The sequence below is a fragment of the Bufo bufo genome, chromosome 1, assembly GCF_905171765.1.
Source record: "Bufo bufo chromosome 1, aBufBuf1.1, whole genome shotgun sequence".
Lineage (NCBI taxonomy): Eukaryota > Metazoa > Chordata > Amphibia > Anura > Bufonidae > Bufo > Bufo bufo.
The window spans coordinates 633895612-633921287 of record NC_053389.1 but is presented as its reverse complement, the minus strand read 5'-3'; positions in this window follow the sequence as shown (position 1 = coordinate 633921287).

The window sequence follows — 25676 nt, the reverse complement described above, 5'->3', positions numbered from 1 at the left end:
GTCGGCTGGGGTTGCCATCCTCCTTTAGGGGAAGCGCTTTTACACTTGACTCTGTCCAGAAGCTCGTCTGTGGCAGGCTACTTGTCGTAGACGGTTCCTGGGCGGGATAGCCGGTTAGGCTCATCAATGTGTATGCTTCCCCTGACAAGGGTGAGCGACTGGAGCTTTTCCAGGCCCCACGACTGCAGCTCGCTACCACTAGGGCCATAGTGATGGCCTGGGACTTCAACTGTCCGATCGAGGAGGACGGACGCAGCTCTAGCACTTTAGCACTTCTTTGGCTGTTGGAAGTCTCAGAGACTCATATTCTTTGACCTCTAGCTCTGAGGAGCATGCACATGTACAGTGCTGCCCATAATTATTCATACCCCTGGAAAATTTTTACTTAAAGTTACTTTTATTCAACCAGCAAGTAATTTTTTGACGGGAAATGACAAATAGCTGTAATAGCCAATAAAGGCTTTTCTATTGATTATTAAGAAGGGTATGAATAATTTTGGACTGGACACTTTTTGCTCAAATGTAAATAAAAGCTGAGAAATGTTTTTTTTCCCCCACAATAATGCCTCTTGTACATTGTCTTATCTTTTGGGAGACACCTATGTCATTTCCCGTCAAAAAATTACTTGCTGGTTGAATAAAAGTATCTAAGTCAAAATGTGCCAGGGGTATGAATAATTATGGGCAGCACTTTAGGTCTTCACTGCAGCTCAGCCAAAGCTAGACTACTCTAACCAAGAACTGTCCCAGGTCCATCGCCCTGGAAACATGACACAGGGAGCCAAGGTGTTAAGCCCAAGTTGTTCACACAGTGCCATTAAGTACACAAACATAATAAATCACAACATTTAACTTAAAAACATGATATTACAGCAATTAATCCTTTGCAGTAGTCTCTGGAAGGTACTGCAAATGTAATACTGAACAACTTGAATTTCCACTTAGTAATATGGCAAACAACTACACTACTGATTGTATATCTCCAGAAATTCTATGTTGAACTGTTGACTGGAAACTGGAAACTTGACTGGAAACTGGAACTTTGTGCAATGGCTGGTACATGGAATCACCAAAGCATAATTTGTATTAGTAGCAAATAAGGCATAGTATTGTACCATATATTGACAGTGTAAGATTTTGCAAAGAATCAATTGGAAGCAACAAAAATAGGTAGTACATACAAAAAATCCCAATTGTTTTTCTGCCAATAAACTCTACAGGGAAGATTTATCAAAACTAATGTAAAGGAAAACTGACTTAGTTGTCCACAGCAACCAATAATATTCCACCTTTCATTTTCCAAAGGAGATCTGAATGAAAGGTGGCATCTGATTGGTTGCTATGGGCCAGTTATCCTTTACACTAGTTTCTAGGTTCCATAGAAGAAAATGCTATTTTTACAAAGCTGTGTCATTTTATTTTTCGTGTTTCAGCTCCAAAGCTAACTTTTAGGCAGTAAACAATAATGGTGACAGCTGGTGCCTATGAAAAACAGCACTGAAATGCTAATCTTGTAAAAAAAATGCATTTATTTTGAAGGTTGTTTTGCTTCTATGGCAGCAAGAAGAAAATGTGGATGTTTCAACACATTGATTTTTAGCAGTATGGCTTCCAAGCACAAATCACTGATCATGGTGAATTTTATCTCACAAATCCACTTAGTTACAAACCACAATACATGCAATGTTCTCCATATGTCCATCATAGCTCCAGCAGGTAAACATAAGTATTGATGAACCTACTGTAATAAGTCGTGGATACTGAATTAATATTTAGGTTGTTTGTAGGTGTATCATGATTTATTTTTAAATTAATAGTATAGATGCCAAACACCATTTATCTACTCACTGTTGTAATCTAGTCCAGAGTAGCCTACATATATGTGTATAAGTAACCACATACTGTAGATATGTCCAATATACAAACTCTTGGGAGATCAAACTATAAGGGTACGTTAACTTAGATTTGATGCAGAAATTTCTGTGACTGAAAGTTCCATTCATCTGAATTGAGTTGTTTTAGTGAAAAATACACTGCTCAAAAAAATAAAGGGAACACAAAAATAACACATCCTAGATCTGAATTAATTAAATATTTTTCTGAAATACTTTGTTCTTTACATAGTTGAATGTGCTGACAACAAAATCACACAAAAATGTAAAAATGGAAATCAAACTTTTCAACCCATGGAGGTCTGGATTTGGAGTCACACTCAAAATTAAAGTGGAAAAACACACTACAGGCTGATCCAACTTTGATGTAATGTCCTTAAAACAAGTCAAAATGAGGCTCAGTAGTGTGTGTGGCCTCCACGTGCCTGTATGACCTCCCTACAATGCCTGTGCATGCTCCTGATGAGGTGGCGGACGGTCTCCTGAGGGATCTCCTCCCAGACCTGGACTAAAGCATCTGCCAACTCCTGGACAGTGTGTGGTGCAACGTGACGTTGGTGGATAGAGCGAGACATAATGTCCCAGATGTGCTCAATTGGATTCAGGTCTGGGGAACGGGCGGGCCAGTCCATAGCATCAATGCCTTCGTCTTGCAGGAACTGCTGACACACTCCAGCCACATGAGGTCTAGCATTGTCTTGCATTAGGAGGAACCCAGGGCCAACCGCACTAGCATATGGTCTCACAAGGGGTCTGAGGATCTCATCTCGGTACCTAATGGCAGTCAGGCTACCTCTGGCGAGCACATGGAGGGCTGTGCGGCCCTCCAAAGAAATGCCACCCCACACCATTACTGACCCAATGCCAAACCGGTCATGTTGGAGGATGTTGCAGGCAGCAGAACGTTCTCCACGGCGTCTCAAGACTCTGTCACGTCTGTCACATGTGCTCAGTGTGAACCTGCTTTCATCTGTGAAGAGCACAGGGCGCCAATCTTGGTGTTCTCTGGCAAATGCCAAACATCCTGCACGGTGTTGGGCTGTAAGGACATGCACGGTGTTGGGCTGTAAGGACAACCCCCACCTGTGGACGTCGGGCCCTCATATCACCCGCATGGAGTCTGTTTCTGACCGTTTGAGCAGACACATGCACATTTGTGGCCTGCTGGAGGTCATTTTGCAGGGCTCTGGCAGTGCTCCTCCTGTTCCTCCTTGCACAAAGGCGGAGGTAGCGGTCCTGCTGCTGGGTTGTTGCCCTCTTACGGCCTCCTCCACGTCTCCTGATGTACTGGCCTGTCTCCTGGTAGCGCCTCCATGCTCTGGACACTACGCTGACAGACACAGCAAACCTTCTTGGCACAGCTCGCATTGATGTGCCATCCTGGATGAGCTGCACTACCTGAGCCACTTGTGTGGGTTGTGGACTCCGTCTCATGCTACCACTAGAGTGAAAGCACCGCCAGCATTCAAAAGTGACCAAAACATCAGCCAGGAAGCATAGGAACTGAGAAGTGGTCTGTGGTCACCACCTGCAGAACCACTCCTTTATTGGGGGTGTCTTGCTAATTGCCTATAATTTCCACCTGTTGTCTATCCCATTTGCACAACAGCATGTGAAATTGATTGGCACTCAGTGTTGCTTCCTAAGTGGACAGTTTGATTTCACAGAAGTGTGGCATTTATCATGTAGAGAAAGTTAATACAAGCCACTTACTAATGTATTGTAATTGTCCATATTGCTTCTTTTGCTGGCTTGATTAATTTTTTTCATCACATTATACACTGTTCCTTTCCATGGTTACGACCACCCTTTAATCCATCAGTGGTGGTCGTGCTTGCACACTGTAAGAAAAAGTGCCGGCCTCTCTGGTGGCCGGGACCACGGAAGCGCACATAGGGTAGTGCTTTCTCCTAACGTGTGCAAGCACGGCCACCGTTGCTGGATTATACGGTGGTCACTACCCCAGGATAGAAAAAGTGTATAATGTGATGGAAAGATGAATCAAGCCAGCAAAGGAGGCAGTATGGACAATCACACAACATTAGGCTCCATTCAGACATCCGTAGTACATTGCATCCGGCCGGCACCCCCTTAGAAATGCCTATTCTTATCCGCAATTGCGGACAAGAATAGGACATGCTCTATTTTCTTGCGGAGCTGCGAACCGGAAGATCGGCAGCGGTCTGGATACGGAGAGCACATAGTGTGCTCTCTGCATCTCTTCCGGACCCATACAGAATGAATGGGTCCGCACCCGTTCTGCATAATTGCTTTTATCTGGCTGCACAATGGAACATTTTTTCAGACACACAGTATCTATTGGAACAAAGAATATTTACAATTGTGTTCAAAATAATAGCAGTGTGTTTAAAAAGTGAATAAAGCTCAAATTCCTTCTAATAGCTTCTATTTCCATACACACAATTGCATTGGGAACACTACACATTATATTCCAAATCAAAACATGAAGAAAAATATATCAAATTTGTGTTGTTCCTCTAAAAAAATTGAAGAAAAGTGAATATTAGACTGTTCAAAAGAATTGCAGTGTTTGTATTCTTCTTTACAAACTCAAACATTCGCTATAGAAACTGAAAAATGTTTGAAGATTTTGCTTTCCTTTGAATCACTTAACTAATATTTAGTTGTATATCCACTGTTTCTGAGAACTGCTGTACATCTGTGTTGCATGGAGTCAACCAACTTCTCATTGGACCACATTCCACAGTTCTTCTCTATTTCTTGGTTTTGCCTCAGAAACTGCATTTTTGATGTCACCCCACAAGTTTTCTATTGGATTAAGATCCAGGAATTGGGCTGGTGTCACGGATGGTGTTGCAGAAAACAAGAAGTAACAAATAAAGATCCGACTGACTTGATCCCAAACTAAGGAACAAAAGGGTGAGCCCTATTAAAGCCCTAGAGGAAGCAAAACTCTCTTTGATACTAGAAAAGACCTTACGCACCTCTACCGACCAGGAGGAAAAATCTACCCCCTTTCTAGTCATATCAGTCAGTGGCTTAACAACAGAGGAATAATTCAAAATAAACTTCCTGTAATAATTGGCAAAACCTAAAAAGCGCATCAGCTCCTTCTGATTCTCAGGAAGCTCCCAATCAAGCACAGCGCAGACCTTCTCGGGGTCCATGCGAAAACCAGAAGCGGAGAGAAGAAAACCCAGAAATTGAACTTCTGGAACCGCAAACACACATTTCTCCAGTTTAGCGTACTATTTATTCTCCCGCAGAATGAGCAAGACCTGACGTAGGTGGTCCCTATGAGTTTTGAAATCAGGAGAAAAAATCAAAATGTCATCTAGATACACTAGTACAAATCTCCCCATTAAATGATAAAAAATGCTGTTCACAAAATGTTGGAAGACGGCTGGAGCATTCATCAAACCAAAAGGCATAACCAAATTCTCAAAATGGCCCTCAGGGGTATTGAAGGCCGTCTTCCATTCGTCCCCTTCTCTGACCCTGACCAGGTTGTATGCCCCTCTTAAATTCGACTTGGAAAAAACTTTAGCCCCAACAATCTGGTTAATCAGGTCCGGGATCAGAGGATGCAGATAAGGGTCACGAATTGTGATACTGTTCAGCTCCCTGAAATCCAGACATGGTCTTAAAGAACCATCTTTTTTCTTAACAAAAAAGAAACCAGCAGCAACAGGTGACTTCGAGGGTCGTATGTGTCCCTTTCTCAGGCTCTCAGAGATATAAGAACGCATAGCGAGCCTTTCAGGTTGGGAGAGATTGTATAAACGAGATTTAGGCAGCTTGGCGCCTGGGATGAGATTTGTCGTACTCCAGGTGAGGGGGGAGCTCCTGAACACCACTCTCAGAAAACACATCCGAAAATTCAGAAAGAAAAGATGGTACAGTCTTAGTAGAAACCTCTGAAAGAGACGTCGAGAGGCAATTCTCTCTGCAAAAGTCACTCCAACCATTTATTTGCCTCGCTTGCCAATCAATGGTGGGGTTATGTTTAGTGAGCCAGGGTAGCCCCAACACTAGAGGAGTAGGTAACCCACCTAGGACGAAACATGACACATCCTCAACATGAGCATCACCCACAGTCAAACGGATATTGTGAACTATGCCCTTTAATGATTTTTGAGAAAGTGGAGCGGAATCAATAGCAAAAACAGGTATGTCCTTTCCCAAAGTGCATACCTGGAAGCCATGTGTTATAGCAAATTGATTATCAATGAGATTAACAGCTGCTCCACTATCTACAAAAATCTCACAAACAATGTTCTTGCTCTCTAGCGCCACCCTGGCAGGTAGGACAAAACAGGAACTACAAGCAAACGGAAAACCTTCAATTTCCGCATCAACCTTGCCAATAGTAACAGATGGAACGTTTTTAGAGGACTTTTTTCTTTTTGTTTCTTTATTATTCTCTAAAAACTCCCTGAATCTCCTAGAGGGACAAACATTTGCCAAATGATTTATACCTCCACAACAGAAACAAACCCTCCTCTGAGAGCTGAATCCTCTATTGTTAGAGGCAAGCAAACCCAGCTGCATGGGCTCCTGCTCAAAGGGGATTGAGAGAGACTGAGGCTCTTGCGCACTGAATGAGACCACCCCACTGTCCTTGGACTGAGTATGACAGGAAGGAGTGATCTCTCCTCTCTCTCTAAGACGCCTGTCAATACGAACAGCCCGAGACATGGCAGACTCCAAAGAGGTAGGTCTCTCATGAAAGGCAAATACATCTTTCAATCCCTCTGAAAGACCATGGCAAAATTGACTTCGGAGTGCAGCATCATTCCAACCAGTATCAGCTGCCCATCTCCGAAATTCTGAACAGTATATTTCTGCGGACTGTTTACCCTGGCACAAAAGACGCAGTTTAGACTCAGCCAGAGCAATACGATCCGGATCATCATATATCTGACCCAGGGCTACAAAAAATTCATCCACTGAACAGAGAGGCCGTGCCCCCACCGGCAGCGAAAAGGCCCAGGACTGAGCGTTATCCCTGAGCAGCGAGATGATGATCCCCACCCTCCGCTCCTCATCACCAGAGGAATGGGGAAGTAGGCCAAAATGGAGTTTGCAAGCCTTTCTAAAATGAACAAAATTCTCACTACCCCCGGAGAACGTATCCGGAAGCGAGATTTTAGGCTCAGAACAAATTCCATCAACGCAAGCAGAAACGGTCACCTGAAACTGAGAGACAGTTTTACGGAGATCTGCTACCTCCAGTGAAAGACCCTGCATGTGGTCAATCAAGGCTGAAACCGGATTCATGCTTAAGACGGTTTCGGCGGTTTATAATGTTACGGATGGTGTTGCAGAAAACAAGAAGTAACAAATAAAGATCCGACTGACTTGATCCCAAACTAAGGAACAAAAGGGTGAGCCCTATTAAAGCCCTAGAGCTCTCCCTGGCTGCTCAGCCCATGAAAAGATCTCAATGATAGAAAGTTGCATGTCCACGTACCTCGATTGTGTGACACCTGAACACCCTATAATAGTGAGGGGACACGACCACCGGCTCCCTACACTTAATACGGAGGGAGTCAGGGTCACCTAGGATCAAGCCAACAGGAAAACACAAATAAAAAAAACTACACTTATCTGAGGAACCAGCAATAGCAACTTCAAGCAGTGAACAGAATCCAGGAAGTAGTATAAACCGCAAAGTGAAGCAGTATGGAAGGAGATATGTAGGGAGGCAATCACTGCTAATAGATGACAGCTGGGAAAGGGAGAAGAGATGTCAAAGCGAAACCAAAACAAAAGAACATCATGCAGGAGGTACTAAAGAACGTCTATCAGAACTTCTCAGAGATCTGGCGGTGACAGCTGGCCACTCCATAACGTCAATCTTGTTGGTCTGGAACCAAGATGTTGCACGTTTACTGGTGTGTTTGGAGTCGTTGTCTTGTTGGAACACCCATTTCAAGGGCATAATGCAGCATGACCTCTTCAAGTATTCTGATGTATTCAAACTGATCCATGATCCCTGGTATGTGATAAATAGGCCCAACACCGTAGTATGAGAAACATCCCCATATCATGATGCTGGCGCCAACATGCTTCACTGTCTTCACAGTGTACTGTGGCTTTAATTCAGTGTTTGGGGGTCGTCTGTCAAACTGTCTCCGGCCACTAGACCCAAAAAGAACAATCTTACCTTCATCAGTCCACAAAATGTCTCTTTAGGCCAGTCAATGTGCTCTTTGGCAAATTGTAACCTTTTCAGCACATGTCTTTTTTTCAACAGTGGGACATTGCGGGGGCTTCTTTCAGATAGCTCGGCTTTACATAGGCTTATTCTAATTGTAACTGTACTCACAGGTAACTTTAGACCTTCTTTGATCTTCCTGTTGCTGATTGTTGGCTGAGTCCTTGCCATTTTGGCTATTCTTCTATCCATTCGAATGGTAGTTTTTCGCTTTCTTCCATGTCTTTCAGGTTTTGGTTGCCATTTTAAAGTATTTGCGATCATTTTAGCTGAGCAGCCTATAATTTTCTGCACTTCTTTATATGTTTCCCTTCTCCAATCAACTTTTTAATCAAGGTACGCTGTTCTTCTGAACAATATCTGGAACGACCCATTTTCCTCAGAATTTCAGAGAGAAATGCACTGTAACCAGCATGTACAATATTTGTTGCCTTCCTTCCCTAAATAAGGGCAATAATTGCCACCTGTTTTTCAAAGAATGAATGACCTCACTTATTGAACTCCACATTGCTATCATTTTGAACATGCCCCTTTCAATTAGTGATTCATTACACAGAATCAGCAGCATGCATGTTGGGTCTGTTGGATTTCTATTACTCTACTACACCTGCTAGTAAATTATTTGCCATGTAGAAATATCATTTCTACCGAAAACAGTGATTGATCAGGTTAGTGATGTCTGACTGCTATTATTTTGAACACAACTGTACATCTATCACAGCATTATTATTGTTTGCTGTCTCTAATGGTGCTCACAAGTCACAATCTAAGGTCCCTATCAGTATGTCTTTGGATTGTGGGAGGAAACCGTAATACCCAGAGGAAACCCACGCAAACACAGAGAAAACATGCAAACCCCATGCAGATGTTGTCCTTGGTCAGACTCAAACCTAGGACCCCAGTGCTGCAAAGCACCAGTGCTAACCACTGAGCCACCCAGCTTTTTTTTTTCTGTGCACTTTGGATGTTTATTCAATATGCACAATAAAGACATGAGTGGTACAACTGTTTGTGTGTTAAGGCAGGTTCACATCTGCAGCAGGTATCTAAAGGTATGTTCTCTGACAGACTATCGGGAACAAACATTAATGTGAACATTCGTTCCCTGCCTTGTAAAAGTGCTGCCGATAACCTGATGAACGAGCGAAATGCTTATTCATCGGGTGATCCTGTCGTTTGTGCACGCACCTAAATTATCGTTTTTGGGCAGCAGATCGTGCAGTCTAAAACAGCAATCTGCAGCCCAGAAACAATGCAGCTCTATGAGGATGAGCGATCGCAATAGATTTCCCTTGTTCTTGTACTTTGGAGGTGATCGCTGCATGTAAATGCAGCACTTCGACCCCACTGAATGAGCAGCCGACTGTTGGGAAGGACGCTTCCTTCCTGACAATTGGCTGCTCCTTGGCGGGTCTAAATGGTCCTTAAAGTAGTCTGTTCCAACAGAAGAACCAAATACCAGATCTACAGTATCTGGCATAGTCAGACACCGCCTTGTGGCACTAAGTGCAACCAGGTCCCAGATTCCCAGTGGTGAGAGGTGGTGTCCGGCTATACCAGATACTGTACCTCTGGGAGTCCGCTCCTCTGCCTGAAAGTACTACCGGAGTTACCTGCTGCATATGTGAATCTACCCCTAGTAGTTTAGTTAGATTGTGTTTTTTTGCAACTGTGACTTAGACAACAGTCAGACCACATTTTATTAGTAATCAATCCAGAAATTCAGGTAATTTCAAGGGGTTCACTTACTTTTTCATACAGCTGCATAGCTCTAGGAAATAGTTATACATAAAATTATAAAATATCTATGTGTGTTGGACCAAAAATATAAATCTGATCTATCTTCAACAAATAGCATAAAATCCAGCCCTGATTTTGAGTTTAGAGACCATGGCAATAAGACCTCTTTCACACGGGCGTCCTGGATTTTCTCCGGATGCGTCGCGTGTGCATTGCGGGAAAACAGCACGAGTAGGCACGCAATTGCAGTCAGTTTTGACTGTGATTGCATTCCGATGTTTTTCCGCGCGAGTGCAATGCGTTTTGCACGCGCGTTAATAAAAACTGAATGTGGTACCCAGACCCGAACCCGGACTTCTTCACTGAAGTTCGGGTTTAGGTTAGGTGTTCTATTCATTTTATTATTTTCCCTTATAACATGGTTATAAAGGAAAATAATAGCATTCTGAATACAGAATGCTTAGTAAAATGTTGCTTGAGGGGTTAAAAAATAAAAAATAAATTTATTTTTTATTTTTTAACCCCTCAAGCAACATTTTACTAAGCATTCTGTATTAAGAATGCTATTATTTTCCTTTATAACCATGTTATAAGGGAAAATAATACAGTAAATTGACTTTTATCAATTTACTAACATCATCTCCTAGCAACCATGCGTGAAAATCGCATTGCATCCTCACTTGCTTGCGGATGCTATGCGATTTTCACGCATCCCCATTCATTTCTATAGGGCCTGCGTTGCTTGAAAAATGCAGAAAATAGAACATGCTGAGATTTTTACGCAACGCACAAGTGATATAATCGTGAAAATAATCGCTCATCTGCACAGCCCCATTGAAGTGAATAGGTCCGGATTTAGTGCGGGTGCAATGCGTTCACTTCACGCATTGCACCCGCACGAAATTCTCGCCCGTGTGAAAGGGGCCTAACTGCTATTGTTTGACTAACTACACAGAAATATTCTAGAAGAAGGAAGTATAATACTGGTACATACAGAAACCTAGCTTATTCTCTCCAAAAAAGAAATCCCCCACACAAAGAGTAAGGGTCATCATCGTGACACTTATTGAATCTTGACATTAACTGCTACATATACAGTATACAGACACAGCTGCAGCTTACGTATTACCTTCTGCTCTTGAGAAAACATTCTGACATTCCACATTTGTTCTGAAGTGATGACTGCCACTGAAAAACTCAAGAGCTCAAGAGCTAAAGGCCATTCTGATGGTTTTGATAGTGGTATGAACTAATATACCAAGATATCATCATGAAAGATCTAACCTCCACAAAGAATGATTCTCTAAACATAATAAAATAGTGAAAACATAAAATAAATTGTTAAAGAAAGAACCATGAAAATGCAGTTCGAACTACAGGCAACATATTATAGAGTAGGTGGAGCTCAGCAGATTAAAAAAAAAGTATAGCAAAATGTACCCAAAAAAATTGAAAAAAAATCTACTGTTTCAAAATCCTTGAAGAGTTTTATTTGTAGAAAATATCCTAAATATAAACTAAGCATCAGGTGCACAGGTTAAGACATACACAGAAGTTGCTTATGCATTTCGCACAGGCTCTTGGCTCCTTCACTGTCTGCCATTGGCTGATCCCACCCATCCCATCCCCCTCCCCCGACACCGGATGTTTTCATCCGCGCACGGGGAGAAGCAGGGGACCAGGAGCGACGTGGGGAGCAAGTAGAATCAGTGAGAGGGGTCCGGCATATGGGGGATGATTTGTTAGTGTCGGATAACCCCTTTAAGTTAGGAAAAATACATTAAGTTATTCTTTAAATACATACCATTTGGGAATCTGGTCCAGAATGTGTATCCAAAAGGCTTCTCTCCTATACAGCAAACGCTGCCAATATCCACCTCTACTTGGCCTATTAACACTCTCAATGTCAAAGTAACTAGAGAAATGCAATCTACCTTGATGTTTCAGTAATGTTTTGCTACGTCTGAAGCTTCAATTTGATTTTTGTTTATATATTGTTTACATATATATTTATATGATTAGCTATGCATCTTTTGCATCTGGTGGTGCAGCCTATATACAATCGGCTGCAACTATTACAACATACAGCATATACCACATAAACGGTATTGCACTTAATAAAAGATAGAATAGAAAACACTCTTGGTAGATGCAGATGTAAGAGAGGGCTGTGTGGAGTCCAGTAGAGATAACCTGTCAAAAAACACTAATTGACTCTACAGTATATGTTTGCCTCCAGTGCCTGAATATGCAATATTCAAGCAGATTGATCACCTGTGTAATAATAATCATATCCCAGAATCGATTTTGTGGACATGTACTGTAAGTACAACAACTCATGAATGCCCCGTAGCATGCTGTATGTACAGAAATAAGTGCCAACTGCCCGGAGATATATAGTAGAGATGGCCTTGCGGTTCGCCTGGTGGTTGTTTCGCAGCAAACTTTGCTCTTTGAGATTCGCCGAACATGCGAACATATGGCGATGTTTGCATGCGCCATATTCTTTTGCATTGCACCGAACTTTGACCCATGACACATCCATCAAGCGGGACAGGACAGCCAATTGAGACGTTTCAGCACATGGACACACCCCCATCCTATAACAGAACCAGATCTAGCAGCCATTTTACATTTTGTGTTTTGCCAGTGTAGGGAGAGGTTGCTTTTTGGAACAGGGACAGACTGTTAGGAACACCAAATGAAAGCTAATAGGGCCACAAATGTTCTTTTAAGGACTGGTATAGGTGTGCTATCGATAGGAGTGATATACTAAGGGGTGTGATATACTTATAATATACTTTCTAACATAAAAAGTACAGTCGTGGCCAAAAGTTTTGAGAATTACATAAATATTGGAAATTGGAAAAGTTGCTGCTTAAGTTTTTATAATAGCAATTTGCATATACTCCAGAATGTTATGAAGAGTGATCAGATGAATTGCATAGTGCTTCTTTGCCATGAAAATTAACTTAATCCCAAAAAAAACTTTCCACTGCATTTCATTGCTGTCATTAAAGGACCTGCTGAGATCATTTCAGTAATTGTCTTGTTAATTCAGGTGAGAATGTTGACGATCACAAGGCTGGAGATCATTATGTCAGGCTGATTGGGTCAAAATGGCAGACTTGACATGTTAAAAGGAGGGTGATGCTTGAAATCATTGTTTCTCCATTGTTAACCATGGTGACCTGCAAAAAAACGCGTGCAGCCATCATTGCGTTGCATAAAAATGGCTTCACAGGCAAGGATATTGTGGCTACTAAGATTGCACCTCAATCAACAATTTATAGGATCATCAAGAACTTCAAGGAAAGAGGTTCAATTCTTGTTAAGAAGGCTTCAGGGCGTCCAAGAAAGTCCAGCAAGCGCCAGGATCGTCTCCTAAAGAGGATTCAGCTGCGGGATCGGAGTGCCACTAGTGCAGAGCTTGCTCAGGAATGGCAGCAGGCAGGTGTGAGCGCATCTGCACGCACGGTGAGGCAAAGACTTTTGGAAGATGGCCTGGTGTCAAGAAGGCCAGCAAAGAAGCCACTTCTCTCCAAAAAAAACATCAGGGACAGATTGATCTTCTGCAGAAAGTATGGTGAATGGACTGCTGAGGACTGGGGCAAAGTCATATTCTCCGATGAAGCCTCTTTCCGATTGTTTGGGGCATCTTGCTTCCACAAAATACTGATTGAGGGGTGCAATATACCTGCTTCTGCAAAATACCAATTATGGTATTTGATATACCTGCTTCCACAAAATGCAGATTGAGGGGTGCGATATACTTGCTTCCACCAAATATTGATTCAGGGGTTCTATATACCTGCTTCCACAAAATACTGATTGAGGGGTGCGATATAACTGCTTCCACAAAATACTGATTGAAGGGTGCGATATACCTGCTTCTACAAAATACTGATTAAGGGGTTTGATATACCTGCTTCCGCAAAATACAGATTGAGCAGTGCGATATATCTGCTTCCACAAAATAATGATTAAGGGGTTTGATATACCTGCTTCCATAAAATACTGATTGAGGGGTGCGATATAACTGCTTCCACTAAATATTGATTCAGGTGTTCTATATACCTGTTTCCACAAAATACTGATTCAGGTGTTCTATATACCTGTTTCCACAAAATACTGATTGAGAGTGCGATATAACTGCTTCCACCCAAATATTTACTGAGGCCTGCGATACACCAGCTTCCACAAAATACTGATTGAGGGGTGCAATATACCTGCTCCTAGAAAATACTGATTAAGGGGTTCTATATACCTGCTTCCACAAAATACTGATTGAGGGGTGCGATATACCTGCTTCCACAAAATACAGATTAAGGGATTTGATATACCTGATTCCACAAAAGACAGATTGAGGGGTTCGATATACCTGCTTCCACCAAATATTGATTCAGGTGTTCTATATACCTGTTTCCACAAAATACTGATTGAAAGGTTTGATATACCTGCTTCTACAAAATAATGATTAAGGTGTTCTATATACCTGTTTCCACAAAATACTGATTGAGGGGTGCGATATACCTGCTTCTACAAAATAATGATTAAGGGGTTCTATATACCTTATTCCACAAAATACTGATTGAGGGGTGCGATATACCAGCTTTCACCAAATACTAATTGAGGCCTGCGATATACCTGCTTCCACAAATACTGCTCTTCTCTAGGGACTTTGGCACAGGGTCATTTTGAAAATTACAGGCAGAGGAAGAGGCAGGCTGTTCCGCAGGGGTGGTAGGGGTCAGGCAGGTGCACCAGACCGGAGCCTTAGTGGGAAGTTGGAGAAGGTGAGTGCGATTACGTCAAAGGACGCACCAGAGTTGGTTGAGTGGCTCACTCAGCCTTCCTCTTCTGCACCCTCCTCATCCTCTGTATTTGCACCCTCAACCAACTCTCTACTGTGTGCACCCCCAAAGACACCACCACCACCATAGCCCCTCCACTTGAGTCAGAGGAATTATTTTCCCATCCATTTCCAGATCTTACCGATGCGCAGCCATTCTTGGCATCGGATGAGGAAGAGGAGGGAGCAATGGCCGCCACCCAGCGGTCTGATGACAGTACCCAGATCAGCCCAAGGAGGGTGGTCCCCGCTGTTGCTGCCAACTCCGAGATCTCTAATGTCAGTGGTGGTGAAGGTAATGATGATGACGTGTTGATGGATGTCACGTTGGAGCCCACAGGAGAGGAAGAGGAGGGGAGTTAAGAGGGAGAGACGGAGCAGCAGATAGGGAGGAGAAGGAGGAGAAGCAGGCAGAACTCGCAGTGCACAGGAGGCAAAAAGAAGACTGCAAATGTATCTGGAGCGAGCCATCCACCATGTACGGTCACATCTTGTTCTCCCAGGATGCTGGCAAATGGCTCTGCAGTGTGGGCTTTTTTTTAACATGTCAGCTGCTGACAATAGTGTTGCCATCTGCAGTCTGTGCTGTCAACACATAAGTCGCGGTAAGCCCAACACTCACCTAGGGACGACCACCTTAAGAAGGCACTTGGCCTCCCATCACCGAGCCCAGTGGAAGCAACGCCGTCAGAACCCACAAAGCCACACTCCTGGCGCTCCATGTCCTGCCTCTCCTCCTCTCTCCTCCCATTTGTCCTCCACCTTCCACCATGCCGTCGTCGCGTTCATCTGGCAGAAGACAGGCATCTGTGGCCCAAATGTTTGAGCGTAAAAAGTTGATGACGCCGGATAACCCTCTTGCCCAACGGCTGACCGCTGGCATATCGGAACGGCTAGCCCGCCAACTACTGTCATATAAACTGGTGTACGTGGAGGTCTTTAGAAAATTTGTGGCCATTGGCACACAACAATGGAAGGTCCCCAGAAGGAAATATTTCTCCCAGAAGGGCATCCCAGAGCTATATGGCCATGTTCAGTGGCAAGTGAATATACTGTATCTCTGGCACACAGTGTTGGTGCCAAGATATATCTGACTTAAAAAAAGTGGTATAGCAAACAGGGGCAGGGAAGGTACATAACTTTTACTGCTTACTGGGTGAACGGCCGTCAAGCATGTAACCCGTGGCACCTGTGTGGATTTGGTGTTACCAGCACTGATTGCATAGCAATACCTTTGAATGTGCACCTTTGTGATTATATATATGCTTTTATCAAGATTTTGTTTGTGAGTATAATAAACCTTTTTGGAATTCACAGAGGAAGTCAGTGATTCACTATGGTTGCGATTCTTTGATTACCTGCAGGAAGGTGGGGTAAAGAATAGACACCTATATGTGGAGCTTGATGGTCCATTCCATGCCAGATATTTGCTCTGTACCGAAAAAAGAGGAGCCTCAGAGGAGTGAGCAGCAGAGTTGTCTTCTTATATAACAATTAACTGATTGCATGCAGGCCTTCCTCTTCTTCTCCTCCTCCTACTCCATCCTCCGTCTCCTCCTCGGCTGACTCCTCCTTTTCCACTGCTACCGCCTCTTCCGCTGCACTCCCCAAGCTCCCCAGAACCTATTCGACGTGCCAGGTGAGACGTTGCCATGCTGTGCTGTGGCTGTTGTGCCTGGAAGCCAAGAGCCACACCGGTCCTGCACTGCTTTCAGCTCTGTGGTCACAGGCCGATCAGTGGCTAACCCTGCTCAATTAGACAGTTGGTAAAGTGGTGTGCGACAACGGTGCCAATCTGCTGAGCGTGCTGAAACAGGGCAAAATGACACACATGCTGTGCATGGCACACGTCCTGAAGTTAGTCGTGCAGCGATTCATTGCCAAATACCCTGGGGACCAGGATGTCTTGCGGCAGGCCAGGAAAATCTCTGGCCATTTAAAAAGATCTTAAATGCTGACGTTCAGTGGCGACACCACCTGCCCGTCAGATGTCTGATTTGTGACAGCCCAACTCGCTGGAACTCTACCTTGTATATGCTTGATAGGCTGCTTCAGAAACAATGTGCCGTTAAGGACTACCTGTACGAACTCTGCAGCAGGACAGGTTCTGGGAGCTTGGTTTCTTTTACCGCATCAGTGGCTTGCTCATGCGCGACACATGCAGACTTCTGCGGCCATTTGATGAGATCACCAAACTCGTCAGTCGCAGTCAGGGCGCCATCAGTGACATCGTACCTTACGCCTTCTTTTCTAGAGCGTGCATTGCGTCGTGACATTGATCAAGCCTTCGAGGAGCAGGAGCTGGAAGATGAGGAAGTCGCAATGCTGAATGAATTCCCAATCTGAGACAAGTCAGCAGGAGTCTGAAGAGGAGTCAGAAGAGGATGGTGGCTGGGGGGAGGAGGAGGAGGAGCAAGAAGAGCAGGCTTTGAGGGGGACTTTAAACTTTTCGGGGATCCCTGGTGTTGTCTGTGGCTGGAGGGAGGAGACCAAGGACGACATTCTCATGGGCGATGAGCAGGAGCCAGGGCACTCCACCGCTTCCAATTTAGTCCAAATGGTGGCCTTCATGCTCCAGTGTTTGAAGAGGGACCCTCGTATAACGGCAACGTACTTAGACCCCCGGTACAAACACAAAATGGCCTGACATGTTACCAGCATCACAGAGGGCTGTCAGAATGCAGCATTTTCAGGCATTGCTGCGAGTGATGCTGCATTATGCTGTTGCGGGTGCTGGCAGAGGAATTTCCACCCACAGCGAAACAGGTGCGGGTACCAATCCTACCGTGCCTGCAAGAAGAAGACGGTTTGAAGATGTGTTGGTCAATTCGGATATGATATCACCCATCGAGAGCTGTCCTCTGGATTCAGCCTCAGGGAACGCCTAGTCCGACAGGTGTCCGACTACATCGGGTTAACTTTCAGCGCAGCAGAAGGGATTGTGACCGTTAAGCGCACTCACCTAGCTCAGAGCAGTGTGGACTACCTCACATTTCTATAAATGAATGAGGCATGGATCTCGGAGGAATTGAACACCTGTGATGACCACTTGTAATTGAATTTCCTCATGCCAGCCCACACATATCCGCCACCACTCAGTGGGCTCCGCTCCAGTTGCCTACAGTTAAATTGTTATCCAGTGACCGCCTAATGTACCTCCAGACACATAATCACTAGTTTTTTTCTGTCAGGTTAATGCCTAATTTTTGGGGCCTGTTCTGGACTACAGTAAAATTTTTAGTCGGCGACCGCCTATTGTACCTCCATGTACTGGCCTACAGTAAAATTGTTATCCACTGACCGCCGAATATACCTCCAGCCACCTAATCACTTGTTCTTTTCTGTCACGTGAATGCCTAATGTTTGGGGCCTGTACTCCACTGGCCTGCAGTAAAATTGTTATCCACTGACCACCTAATATACCTCCAGCCACATAATCACTTGTTCTTTTCTGTCCGGTAAATGCCTAATTTTTGGGGTCTGTACTCCACTGGCCTACATTAAAATTGTTATGCACTGACCGTCTAATATACCTCCAGCCACATAATCACTTGTTTTTTTCTGTCAGGTGAATGCATAATATTTGGGGCCTGTACTCCACTGGCCTGCATTAAAATTGTTATCCACTGACAGCCTAATATACCTCCAGTCACATAATCACTTGTTCTGTCAGATAAATGCCTAGTTTTTGGGGCCCGTACTCCCGTGGCCTTAAATAAAAAATTTCTAGGCTCCAGCAGGGCACATTTTTGAGAGTTTCCCTTTAAGACGCATAAAAATGGCCCCTGATTAAAATACATATTTTTTGTGGGAATTTTTGACATTGATCACCCTCTGGTATGTCACTGTCTATGTTGTGGGACTATTTGTGCACTTCTAGTAAATATTTGGTGGCTGAAAATATGACCTGAAGGTTTTTCAGGTTCGCCTGCCATTAAAGTGAATGGAGCCCGCTGCAAATGTGCGGTTCGCAAACATTTGATCGCGAACGCGCATTCGCGTTCGCAAAACGTCCCGGCCGATGTTCATCCATCACTAAATATAGTCAACAGGCATGAGTTAAGCGGGTTGTCCAACATAAAAAAAAATAATTACTGCTTTCTTCCAGAAACAGCACCACATCTATCCACAGGTTGTGTGTGGTATTGCAGCTCGGCTCCATTCACATAAATGACGCTCTGCTGCAATACCACACACAACCTATAGACAGGTATGTCATTTTTTTTAGTAAGACAGCAGCTATGTTTTTCTAATCCTGGACAACTACTTTAAGGAAGTGCCTCTTAAAACATTTGGTGCATTCTGTGCCGATGGACTTTATATTTTTGTTTGTAACACAATTCTAAGTATATTTGCCTCACTGTATCGAATATTTATCTGCAAACAGAGTTTCATGATTTAGATTTTCTGAACATATGACTATAAATATTTAAAAGGGGTTCTCCAGGACGGAAAAAAATGTTTTAATGAAGACAGGGTACGATCAGAATAAATAAATTTTCCTCACTCACCACCTGAATCTCCACCATTCCAGCGTCAGCACTCTTGTAGATGCAGTAGTTTCCTACGCTACTCAAGGTTATTGTTGTTACCAGTCACTGGTCTCAGCGGTTATGTGTCATCAATGATGTACCTGACTATCCCAGATGACTGCTGAGGGCCAGGGCCGGTGCTATAATAAGGCAGACCAAGAGGCTGCCTTAGGGCGCAGAGACAGGGGGCGGAAAAAATTAAACTTTTTTATTTTTTTATTTATAAATACCCTGTATTTTCGCCCCTGGGTCTCTTATGGGGCGAATACTAATGAAGCGCTTCATTAGTACCGGAGGACCGGGAAGCGGTGAAGGATCTGTACTCACCGCTTCCTGGTCCTCCGCTCGGCAGTCTGCTGTAAAGGGCTGCTCACCATGTGACCTCACTGTGCGCACCCTTCACAGCAGACAGCCGAGAACCAGGAAGAAGAGAGAGAGCCCTGGTGGTGAGGAGAGGTGGCGTCCAGGAGCAGGAGAGGTAAGTTATTTTTTTTTATTTTATTTGCGCTGATGGCTGACATGGGGGGCATGATGGCTGACATGGGGGCATGATCTGAGGTCTGATTAACATTGGGGGTCTGATTGCTGGTCTGACCTGAGGTGCAATGGAAAATATACCAGGTGCAGAGAGAAGATACCAGGACCACACAGAGGACAAGCCAGCTGCTGCCGGCGGGACCAGGGCCAGGTGAGCTGCGGGGGTGGGGTGGGGGGGCGTCAAAATGTAGCTTCGCTTGTGTTGGCAAAAATCCTTGCCCCGGCCCTGCTGAGGGCAATCATTGGCTGCAGTGATCACATGCACTAGTCTTTGAAGCCATTGCTGTAGTGACAGAAACAAAGACCGCCGGGACCATCAGAGCAGCAGCGCTGGCAAGTGAATAAGGCTTATTTTTCAAGTTAGATTATTCCCAGCCTTCATTAAAATATTTTAGAATCCAAGAAAACCCTTTTGACATTTTTAAATTTAATGTGTCTAAAAGATTGGAGACATCCGGTCTGCATTGATTCATATGCGACAGAACTTACTGTGCTAAAGAAAAATGACTTCTTCAGTCTAGGAGATGCACCTGATCATTCATGTAAACTGATGGATGTGCTAAATAATCAATGCACTATTGCTCAAACCTAGATTTCATCAGTCTAGGAGTTGCACTTGATGATCCATTCATGTTAGGCTAGGTCTACACGACGACATTTGTCGCGCGACAGATAGGGCACAACTACACTGCAACATTTGTAGCGCAACATTTTGTTGCACTAATGTCGCGCGACAATTTTTATAATGGCAGTCTATGGTGTCGCACTGCAACATGCAACATGCTGCGACTGCGGCGCAACAGTCGCAGAAAAATCCATCTCGAATGGATTTTCTGCGACTGTTGCATCGCAGTCGCAGCATGTTGCATGTTGCAGTGCGACACCATAGACTGCCATTATAAAAATTGTCGCGCGACATTAGTGCGACAAATGTCGTCGTGTAGACGTAGCCTAAAGTGAGCTAAATCAATGCACTGTTCCTCAAACCTTATCTTATAACTCACACATTTAGGCCTCATGCGCACGACAGTATTTATTCACGGTCCGCAAAACGGGGTTCCGTTGTTCCGTGATCCGTTTCCGTTTTTGTTTCCGTGTGTCTTTTTGGAGGATCACCAGACATGAAAAGTGAAAAAAAAATCAAAGTCAAGTTTGCCTTGAAAATGATAGGAAAAAAACGGACACGGATCACGGACGCGGATTGACATTCTTGTGTGCCTCCGTGTTTTTTCACGGACCCATTGACTTGAATGGGTCCGCGAACCATTGTCCGTGAAAAAAATAGGACAGGTCCTATTTTTTTTACGGACTGGAAACACAGATCACGGACGCGGATGACAAATGGTGCATTTTCCGAGTTTTCAACGGACCCATTGAAAGTCAATGGGTCCGCAGAAAATCACGGAAAACGGAACAACGGACACGGAACACAACAACGATCGTGTGCATGAGGCCTTATCTGGATGTAGATATTTTAAGAAATGTAATGTGTTCCAAGGGTTGCTACTATAAGTAACACATTACATTTAATTAATAATATCTTACAAAACCTTTGGCAAAATGCCGAAAGGTTAAGGCCTATTATTGCCAGATTATGCCTCAACCACTAAATTAAAACTCCTACAGCATTTCATATCAGTATTGATCAGTGGAATTCACTTCTTTAGGCCCCCTGCTCATGAACGTGTGCACCCTGTAGCTGTGTTTGGGGCAGCCGCATCGGATCGCGGACCAGTTCAGTTTAATGGGTCCGCCTTCCGGCCATTCCGCAAAAAGATAGGACATGTTCTATCTTTTTGCGGAACGGAAGTACAGGACGAAACCCCACGGAAGCACCCCGTAGTTCTTCCGTAGGGTTCCGTTCCGTGCTTTTGTCCCGCACCATTCCGCATCTCCGGATTTGCGGACCCATTTAAGTGAATAGGTCTGCATCCATGATGCGGAATGCCCATGGAACGGCACCCGTGTATTGCGGATCCACAAATGCGGTCCGCAATACGCAACGGGGTGCACATGTTCGTGTGCAGGAGGCCTTATGGGAACTTCAATTACTACCTTAACCATCTTTTGCAGAATGTATCTCTGGCTTTGCGGCATAGAGCAAATTGCTCTATAGTGGATCCCATATGCTGTTGTCTCATTATTACATATACTGTGGTGTTGAACAGTTCCATATACTGCAGTAAAAATGTTTAGACCCAGCATTAATTTTCTTCATTAGGTGGTCAGCGGTGTATGTTGTTGTATAATGTGCTTACATTAAAGAAAAAGGACACTCACCTCTTCCAAGTGGCTCTGTCCCGGCACCAATGGTCCCATTCCTGCTGCTTCCAGCCCTCTGTGGACCAGAAGCATGATTGGTCTGTCCTCACATGCATGGTCTCAGCAGTGACATGTATTCAAAAGGCCTATGACTGTTGAGGCCAGTGAATGGCTGCAGCAGTGCACATGACAGTAGATGGAATATTGCACTTCCATCCACAGGGGACCAGAAGTAGTGGGATAGTGCCATCGGAACTGGAACAGAGCTGCTTGGAAGAAGTACGGTAAGTTCCATTTTTCTTCTTCTTTATTCTTCTATTTATTATTTCTTCTGGCCCTTAATTAATTTTGAGTTAACCATCAGACAACCCCTTTAAGTCTCCATGTAGCTAGGGCCTAAGATTACTAGAACAACAAAGAAAAATTGCATAGCTCTTGCTACACAGAACTTGCTCTTATCTTTCCTGTGCGTAAACACAGCATTTTCACACAGCGGCCTCTGAGGGGGCTTAATACAAAGAGAATATTACAGCTTCCATGGTAGTGCATAAATTCCTATTCCCCAAGCTCCCCCCTAGTGGTGGCTGCAGGCAGCCAGGTATCTTTGTAATAGAAGAGAAGCAGGAGATTTATCATTTTATTGTTGCTGGTTTTCTGGTGTAAATACATTTAGAAATATGCTCTTCAGAATGAGTGCCGTATATTTGAAGCACCTGTTCCACTTTATCCGACATAAAAGTCAGATAAAGTGGGTGAGGCCAAATGCAACTTTTTTTTATTGCAATTGGTGTTTAATTAAAATTTCTTCCACTTGATGAAAAAAAAAAATTGGCAGAAATCTGGGGCATTGCACATGTTCTGCATTGCCTGGGGGTAATTTACACACAGACACTGGGAAACTAGGTGCAGGAGGGGGGCCCTATAAGATCTGTGAACGTCCCTGATCCCAGGATAGGGCCTCATGCACACGACCGTTGTTTTATTCCATAGAAACATAGAAACATAGAATGTGTCGGCAGATAAGAACCATTTGGCCCATCTAGTCTGCCCAATATACTGAATACTATGGATAGCCCCTGGCCCTATCTTATATGAAGGATGGCCTTATGCCTATCCCATGCATGCTTAAACTCCTTCACTGTATTTGCAACTACCACTCCTGCAGGAAGGCTATTCCATGCATCCACTACTCTCTCAGTAAAGTAATACTTCCTGATATTACTTTTAAACCTTTGCCCCTCTAATTTAAAACTATGTCCTCTTGTAGCAGTTTTTCTTCTTTTAAATATTCTCTCCTCTTTTACCTTGTTGATTCCCTTTATGTATTTAAAAGTTTCTATCATATCCCCTCTGTCTCGTCTTTCTTCCAAGCTATACATGTTAAGGTCCTTTAAACTTTCCTGGTAAGTTTTATCCTGCAATCCATGTACTAGTTTAGTAGCTCTTCTCTGAACTCTCTCCAAAGTATCAATATCCTTCTGGAGATATGGTCTCCAGTACTGAGCACAATACTCCAAATGAGGTCTCACTAGTGCTCTGTAGAGCGGCATGAGCACCTCCCTCTTTCTACTAGTAATGCCTCTCCCTATACACCCAAGCATTCTGCTAGCATTTCCTGCTGCTCTATGACATTGTCTGCCTACCTTTAAGTCTTCTGAAATAATGACCCCTAAATACCTTTCCTCAGATACTGAGGTTAGGACTGTATCTCTGATTTTATATTCTGCTCTTGGGTTTTTACGCCCCAGGTGCATTATCTTGCACTTATCAACATTACATTTTAGTTGCCAGATTTTTGACCATTCCTCTAGTTTTCCTAAATCCTTTTCCATTTGGTGTATCCCTCCAGGAACATCAACCCTGTTACAAATCTTTGTGTCATCAGCAAAAACCCAAACTTTAGACGCCGAACTTAAAACACAAGTTCGCTCAACACTATTTATATTCTAAACAAAGCTAACAATGATGCCATAGTGTTGCATTACTGTTGAGCAAAAGTAGATATCCAAAGTAGATGTCGATCTGAATTTCAGGAAAATTTTTATTTGTCACGAAGCCAAATTTCTTTGAATCAAAATGCAAGTTCAACTGTACAATCAGAATATGCACATTTACTAATACTACCAAGCAGTATGCCGCTATAGTACAGTGTAATATTAACTGTATTTCCCATCATTGACAAATAGAGCACACATACTTTAGGTTGTACAGAAACGTGTGAAAAATATTTTTATATCAATTGTACACTGTAATTTCAAACCTTCACCCATTTCCTTACAGAAACAAAAATGTTGTGGGCATCAAAAAAGTTAGATCAGCGCTTCATTAATATGGTGTTTAGTATAAATGTGCATCAATTACACCATTGCGGCAATACCACAAAGTGTATATATTTACATTAATATACAGTCCTGATCAAAAGTTTAAGACCACTTGAAAAATGGCAAAAAATCATATTTAGCATGGCTGGATCTTAACAAGGTTCCAAGTAGAGCTTCAACATGCAACAAGAAGAAATAGGAGTGAGACAAAACATTTTTTGATCATTCAATTTAATGAAAACAACGAATAAACTGAAACAGGCTGTTTTTCAGCTGATCAAAAGTTTAGGACCACATGTCTTCAAAAAGCCAAATCTGTGCAAAGATGTGGATTCATTGTCATTTTCTGTCAGGTAGTCACATGTTGTGATGGCAAAGGCAAAAAAACTCTCCCTTTTTGAATGTGGTCGGGTTGTTGAACTGCATAAGCAGGGTCTCTCACAGCGCGCCATCGCTGCTGAGGTGGGACGCAGTAAGAATTTCTTAAATTCTTAAATGGTCCTGAGGGTTATGGAACAAAAAAGTCAAGTGGAAGACCCAAAAAAATTTCATCAGCACTGAGCCGGAGGATCCAATTGGCTGTCCGTCAAGACACTGGACGATCCTCGACCCAAATGAAAACCCTTACTGGTGCTGACTGCAGCCCCCTAACCATCAGACGGCATCTGAAAGGCTTCAAAAACAAAAAACGTCTTCAAAGACCTCGTCTCCTTGAACGCCACAGAACTGCTCGTTTGGACTTTGCAAGAGAGCACCAAACATGGGACATTCAAAGGTGGAAGAAAGTTTTATTCTCTGATGAGAAAAAATTTAACCTTGATGGTCCTGATGGTTTCCAACATTACTGGCATGACAAGCAGATCCCACCTGAGATGTTTTCTACGCGCCACAGTGGAGGGGGCGCCATAATGGTCTGGGGTGCTTTTTCCTTCAGTGGAACAATGGAGCTTCAGGAAGTGCAGGGGTGTCAAACGGCCGCTGGCTATGTCCAGATGTTGCAGAGAGCATTCCTCATGACTGAGGGCCCTCGTCTATGTGGTAACGACTGGGTTTTTCAACAGGACAACGCTACAGTACACAATGCCCGCAGGACAAGGGACTTCTTCCAGGAGAATAACATCACTCTTTTGGCCCATCCTGCGTGTTCCCCTGATCTAAATCCAATTGAGAACCTTTGGGGATGGATGGCAAGGGAAGTTTACAAAAATGGACATCAGTTCCAGACAGTAGATGGCCTTTGTGCGGCCGTCTTCACCACTTGGAGAAATGTTCCCACTCACCTCATGGAAACGCTTGCATCAAGCATGCCGAAACTAATTTTTGAAGTGATAAACAATA